Source organism: Phoenix dactylifera, chromosome 18 (assembly GCF_051530095.1).
Source record: "Phoenix dactylifera cultivar Ajwa chromosome 18, Ajwa_hap1_PhDact_Kaust_v1.1, whole genome shotgun sequence".
In the NCBI taxonomy this organism is placed as follows: domain Eukaryota; kingdom Viridiplantae; phylum Streptophyta; class Magnoliopsida; order Arecales; family Arecaceae; genus Phoenix; species Phoenix dactylifera.
Window position 1 is genome coordinate 5,963,727 of NC_143207.1, and position 7,869 is coordinate 5,971,595.

Genomic DNA, 7,869 nt, shown 5'->3' on the forward strand with positions numbered 1-7,869 from the left:
GAAACCCATTTGGCTTTAATTAGACCTGATTTGATTAGATTTAATGTTTTCTTTAAGTTGGTTAAACCCAATTGGATTGGGTTTGATAGGGCCTTCACTTCTGGACCATTGGATCGCTTCCTGGATGAAGGATCTGGTCCACTGGTTGGCGCCTTCATCTGGACCATTGGATGGCTTCCTGGATGAAGGATCTGGTCCACTAGTTAGCGCCTGAATCTAAACCACTGGATGGCTCTCTGGATGAAAGATCTGGACCGTTACTCAGCGCCTGAATCTGGACCATCAGTGATGGCATCTTGCTTCTGGACCATTGGATGGCACCCTGGATGATGATGCCCTGATCTGGACAATTAGATGGCGCCTAGATCTGGACCATTGGCTTTAGTTCACTGCATTTGGGCCCTTGGATCATCAGGATTTAAGAGGGAGATGTGAGAAAGAAGTTGATACACCCTTCTCCTTAGCACCCCATCATGATGGGATGCATCTCTTGGCACATGCCTCATCATGATGAGGTGTGTGGATGGGATGCATCCCTTTATGATGCATCCCTCCATCTCTTATAAATAAGGAGGTGCCTTGGGGTTCTAAAGATCATCCAAGAAAAAACCTCTCCTTCTCTCTCCCTTATCCCTTCTTTCTTACAAGCCTCTCTCTTTTGTCCTAACCCAAGACAAGAGGGTCTTCTTTAGGACAAAAAGGCTAGTGAATGTTTTAGAGGTAGAAAGGAAGAAGGAAGTGAAGGAAAATCAGCCAATTAAATCCTTTGGAAGGATTGAACAATTAGAATCGAGTTTTGGTGGAGCTAGAGTCTTGAACCCATTCCTGTGTGGATCAACATCGGAGGGTGAACATTTGAGCACCTTAGGACATCTTTAGATATATTGGATATAGCGTGATAGGTATTCTTCTATACCAAGATTATATTTTTTACATTATTTGGTTATACTGTTAAGGTGATCTTGGCTTATTAGGGTTTCATATAATGGGTTTTATAAGAAAATTTTATAATCCCGTATCTTCCGCTGCGCCCTAGGGCACTGGGAAATCCTAACACTTCCGACACTAATCGATGTGACCATCTAGCAATGGTACCCGACGTCCGGATAGGCCGAATATATGCGAAGCAAATATTCTGGAACCCTGAACTATGGTTACTGTATAATTCAATCCCTTTGACTTCTAATGCCAGGATGACTTAGAGCTCACTGTCAACCCTATAATTAGTACGTCCATTATGTGATTAACTTTAGATATTCTGTGACTCCTCATTGGGATTACCCTAGCCAAGGTTTTGCTAAATTAATCATAAGATATTATCTCCTATTTTCAGAAGGGGTCAATTCCATCTCGACTCACAACTAACTACGCAAGTACTTGACTGCACCCAGTGACCTTCCGTCACTCAATTAGAAATTCAGGTAGTCCGGTACCAAAGTACAATGAGTTGCTTGCTAGTCACAGATTGCGGTCTTAGGTCAGAGGGCCAAACTTATACCCATATCCACTCGGAACATCTCTTGACAGTAGAGCATTCCGAAATTGGTCACGTTCAGTGAAATGTACTCCTACACTTCACTTGTGTGGCATACCAGTGTCTCCACACTCCTTGGTTAAGAGGTGTTGCCCAAGGTGACAAGCCAAGAGGGGGGGTGAATTGGTTTCTCTTAATTTTTACTATCTTACTTTAGTCAATTGATGAGTGAGTGAAATTAGAACAATGCACACTACAAACACACAAGAAGTATAGTGATTCGGTGCTCTCCTAAGCACCTACATCCACTCCCCAAGCTACCCCTTGGAAATTTACTATAATCCCGCGGATTACAGTTGGATTGTTTTCCGGGCTCACAATCCAAAAACCTTTACACTTTGGTTTTCCGGGATCACCAAAAACCTATGTTGGTTTTACGGGCTCACCAACGAACCTTCACAATTGGTTTTACGGGTTCACCAATAAACCTACACCGTTGGTTTTGCGGGCTCACCAACAACCTTTACAAGGTGATTAATAAAAAGAAAGAAGAAAGTTGAAGCTCCTAGATGAGCAAATATAATATTTATAAGGCACAAAGAAGAGTTTAGAGAATAGTTATCGCTTGATGAGACTTCTCTCTTCTTTGTCAAGAATGCTTCACTCTTCAAGGGTGGATGGAGCTTATGATATCTCTTGGAGTCTGCTCAACCACTTTTTTTTGACTCTTGAATGAAGCACTTGGATGAAGAAGATTAAGGCACTTGTCTTTCTTATGTAAGCTTTTATATTTTGCAAAAGGATGTTTTCTCTGATGAATAGTGTCACTTTAAATAGTTTCCTTCATCCATTGGACAAGCCCCAATGGTTAGAATTCAAAAACTAGCCGTTACTCAATGTTTTTAGGTCAAAAAGTTCTTCTGCAGAACTAGCCGTTATGGTTCTGCCCGTGCTTGGGTCGACTTAACTTTTACTGGGGTTGACCCAACTTTCACTTGGGTCGACTCAACTTTTACTGGGGTCGACCCTCTCAGAACCACAGAACCTTGCATTTCAGCCTTCCTTCACTTGGGTCGACTCAACACCTTTTTGGGTCGACTCAAGGTTCAGTTGGGTCGACTCAACTTCCACTTGGGTCGACCCTCTCAGGGTTTCCAGAGAACCTATTTTTGAATGTCATTGCCTTTGGGTCGACTCATGTTAACTTGGGGTCGACTCAAGTTTGGGTCGACTCAAGTTTCATTTGAGTCGACCCTCTCAGGGTTTCCAGAGAACTGTTTTCTTGATGCTTGAGGATTGGGTCGACTCATCCTTTTCTTGGGTCGACCCAAGTACTGTTCATCCGTGCCATTTTTGCAGAAGTGTGCCATATGGTTTCTTGATGTGCCGGGGTCGACTCAATCAATCTTGAGGTCGACTCAATCCACACTTTGCTGCAACTTAAGGTTAGATTCATCCATATAATCAATGAAATAACCTTTAAACAATTTTGAATATATGTCATGGTAGTGCTACATACTCCAAACAATGAAAATTACTATTGTCCACTTAAGAGTATGTTTCACTTGAAACTTTGCCAAATTAGAATTTAGAATTCACTATCTCTTTCCTATCACAAATTTTATCTCATTAATAATCATTGAAATACATTTTAATCTCAGTATACTAATGTATCGAGAGTGACAGACTTATTAATGATGTATCGAATTAACTTGTAACATACTCTTAATTATTGTATTAATCATCAAAATACCACTATCATCCTCAATCTCTCCCTTTTTGATGATTACAAAATATTGAGTATGAGCCTATTGATACTTATCTTAAAATTAGTTTTAGAAGGGCTCAAGTTGCTGAATTCAGCTTTTCAAATTTGAGAGTGAAGTCTCCCCCTATTTCATCCAAATGTTCCCAATTTGACCTTTTGAATTACTCCCCCTTTCTTTTATATTTCATTAAAGATGAAACTTCAAAAATTTGAGATAAAGTATGAGTTTTAGATTATGTATCGAGGTGTGAAAGGTATGTGCCAAATTCTGAAATTCTATTTAAATCTTAGACTTTAACATTTTCATTGTTACAAATTGCTCCCCGTTAAATGTATATCCTTTCCTATTATAATTTTCAACTTGTTTGTCAACTTATTTCTCTTTCCTTGCTTCTCTCCCTTTTTGTTATCATCAAATAGGTGCATGGGAATAGATAAGTAGACACAATAATTAACAAACATTTCAGTTTCATTGATCAAAATGGAACATTGTAGTACAATAATGCCAAAACAAAACAAATACAATGTTCCTCAATCAAAGTACAAAGTACATGATCAATACAAAATACATATGAGAACTAGATACATATCCTAGGCTCTAATCATAATGCTAATATCAGCCTAAGGGGTATCTAATGGTTGTGATCTAGTCCTCATCCTCCTAGCATAAGTGGCGAGGGGAGGTCGAGCCTGATGGAACTGAGTCTGGCGTGGAGCTCGGTGAGCTGGATGACTCTGTGCCGAAATCTCTGACTCAGCTGTCTGGGGCACAGATGGTCCATGAACCTCTCTCTCTCTCCGTAGAGCTCCTATCTGCTCTCTAAGATCGCTAATCTCAGCAGTCATAATATCCAATCTGCTCGTCAGTCCATCAGTGATAGTCCTCGTCTGAGCTGACATAAGCTCAGTCATCCTACTCCAAAACTCATATGTGTATCCCGCAGGAACAGATGACGAAGGTCCAGCCTCTAAAGGTGCTGTAGGATGATCCGTAGGCTCCTCATCCTCAGGGATGGGGTCTCCAATCTCTGGTGCATCACCCTCTGGTGCATCACCCTGAATCCCAGCTCCTGCACGTACCCACTGCCCGTTTACCTTCTCATAACCCATGCGAATAAGGGATCGTGCAGTGTATGTATCAATGAATAGTAGATGCCTGGAAATCTCTCCCTCTACTGATATGTCATGCTGTCGGAAGATCAGGGTGAGTATCATACCATAAGGCAGGGAGACTCTGGAATTGCATATGACCTTTCTCATCTGCCTGAGTATCATAGCTGGGAGGTTCAGGGGAATGCCCTGAATAATGTGCTCCATGACGACCAGATCTCACTCAGAAATGAGATCAAACCTTCCGCTTTTTGGAAACAAAATCCGACCTATGAAGTTATGCAACAACCTCATTTCAGCTGAAAGAGAGCTTGCTATTACATTTTCTGAATAATCAAAGTCTTCATTCTCAAGAATCAACTGCAAGGCTCTCAACTTATTTTCGGGCTTTTCTGGAGTTGCTCCTTCGCAAGGGAGATGAAGCAACTCACTCAAACTCTCTTCTGAAACCCTAATCCTTACCCCTCGGACTTCAGATATGAGCCCTCCCATTCTAGTTTTCAGGAAGGCATAGAACTCACGAACCAATCTTGGATAGATCACCACATCTAGGGAGCAAAGATACTCCCATCCTTGCCTTCGGATCCATTCCCCCAAACAGAACCCTTCTTGATCCATAAACTCGGAGTGGATCCTTCTCCCCGTGGTAACTGGTCTTCCCGCAAATTTTGCAAGTTGGACTGAAGGGGAGGGAGGAGGAGGAGGCTCTACACGTGTCTCACCTTGTGGAGACACTGTAGAAGGCTCTGTAGCAACTCTATCCGCACGGGTGGTCCGTGAAACTCTTCTGGATCGCTTGGCTACGGCTCTCTTGGGTCCCATTTCTTCAAGATCTTGATCTAATCTACTGTTTGGAAATGTTTGGAAGAGATTTGAGAGTGGAAAATAGGGTTTTCAGAAGAGGACAAAGAGAATACAGTGCCCTAGATAGCTCACGGGTCCCCCTTTTAACAGTGGGGTCCCGTCATTGGGTCGACCCTAGATTTTTCTTGGGTCGACTGAACATTGGGTCCATATGCATACCCCTTGAGATGGATCACCAATGATTAAGTCTTTAGGGTGTCCATATGCATACCTCCATTCCTTTGGCAGGTCTTGAGATTGTGGTGGCACGCAATTATCTTCCTTATCTTGATTCGGCACGTCCTTAAGATTCAATTTTTTAAAGTTAATAATTCCTGCATCATCATCAAGAATATTTTCTTTCCTAGCAGACTCACTATCAGACTCATCAAATATGATATTAACTGACTCTTCGACTATAAGAGTTCTTTTATTGAATACTTTGTATGCCCTGCTAGATGTGGAGTATCCTAAGAAGATACCTTCATCTGACTTGGCATCAAATTTACTTAGATCCTTCTTGCCATTATTTAAAATGAAACATCTACATCCAAATACTCTAAGATATTTAGCGGTTGGTTTCTTATTCTTCCAAAGTTCATATGGAGTTTTCTTGGTTATAGGTTGTATCAAGATCCGATTTAGAATATGGCAAGCAGTACTTATAGCTTCAGCCCAAAAGTACTTTGGAAGATTTGACTCGCACAACATCGTGCGTGCCATTTCTGGCAAGGTCTTATTTTTCCTTTCAACAACCCCATTTTGTTGAGACGTTCTAGGTGCTGAAAATTGATGTGAGATACCATTTTCATTACAAAATTCTTCAAAGTGTTGATTTTCAAATTCAGTTCCATGATCACTTCGAATTGCTATTAAGGTGAGCTTCTTTTCATTTATGATATAATTATAATATTTCAAGAATGCTGAAAATGCTTCATTCTTATGTGCCAAAAATGAAACCTATGTATATCTTAAAAAATCATCTACTACAACTAGCCCATACTTCTTCCCTCCTTGGCTAGCAGTTCTAGTGGGTCCAAATAGATCCATATGTATGAGTTCAAAAGGCCTAGTTGTTGATACTATATTCTTTGATTTGAAGGATGATTTTGTTTGTTTTCCTAATGAGCATGGTCCACAAATTTTATCCTTTTCAAAGATCAATTTTGGCACATCTTTTATTAATTCCTTCTTTACTAGTTTTGATATTAATTCCATGCTAGCATGTCCTAGTCTACGATGCCAAAGCCAACTTGTTTCATTTTTCTTTTCTTCATTAGTAATTAAACATAATCCATTTTTCTTGCCTAATTCATGAAGATCTACCATGTAAATATTTCTTTGCCTTTGTCCTATAAGTACAATGCTATTATCTTTAGAATTTGTGATTATGCATACTGATGCTTCAAATGTGACTTTAAACCCTTTATCACAAAATTGACTTATGCTAAGTAGGTTATATTTCAAACCATTAACTAATAAGACATTTTCTATGAAGGTAGAAGGAGTAATGAAAATTTTACCCTTTCCAATGATATACCCTTTTCCATTGTCTCCATAGGTTACTACTCCACCCTTCTTAGACTCCAAGGTGACAAATTGGTCTACGTCATCGGTCATGTGTCTTGAACAGCCGCTATCTAGATACCATCGTTTATCCACCTTACTAGCTGCAAGACACCCCTGCAATCAAGATCAAGAATGAGCTTTAGGTACCCAAGCTATGTTGGGTCCTTTAGGGTTAGTACTTGATGTTCTTTTTGGAACCCAAACTTTCTTGGATTTAAGCTTATTATTATTACTCAATTTGTTGTAGCTAGACTTTCTATAGTTACATTCATATGCTTTATGTCCTAATTTATTGCAACAATGACAAGTAATATTTTCATTTTTAGCTTTTACAAATATGTTCTTTAAGTATTTTTGTTTCCTATTTGTTTTATATCCTAATCCAATCTTATCATATACAGCTTTTTGACTATCAAGAATCATATTTAATTTGGTTGAGCTAAGTGTACACTTGTCCACTAAGGATTTATATTTTTCAGCATCTTCTTTTAACTTGACATTTTCAGCAATTAGATTCTTGGTTTCATTTGTGAGTCTCCTACTTAATGTTTCATAGTTATGAGATAGTTTCAGCTTATCTTTGATAAGAGATTGATTTTCTTCTTTTAGAACTTTATTTTTATTGATGAGTTTTTTGTGTTCTTCCATGAGTTCTAAAAATGCATCATGTAATTCATCAACAGTAAAATCACATTCAAGTTCAGAATCTACCTCATCGTCATTGGCCATATGGCATATTTGGGCCGTCTCTTGATGATCTTCCTCTTCCGAACTTAACTCCTCACTTTCACTCCATTCAGCCATGAAGTTCTTCTTCTTAAGTTTTCTTGCCATCCACTTTAATTTCAGGCAATCTATCTTATAATGTCCGGGCTTGTTACACTCATAACAAATTGGTGTTTTCTTTTTCTTTTCTTTGTCCTTACCCTTTTCTTTGCTTGAGCTACCTTTGAAGAAGGATTTCTTTTTATGAAATCTCTTCTTACCTCTCATAAATTTTCTGAATTTTCTTCCAAGCATAGCCATTCCTTCTTCATCAAATTCATCATCATCATCAGATTCTTCCGATTCAGTTTCTTATTTTGGAGTGGAAGGCTTTAGGGCA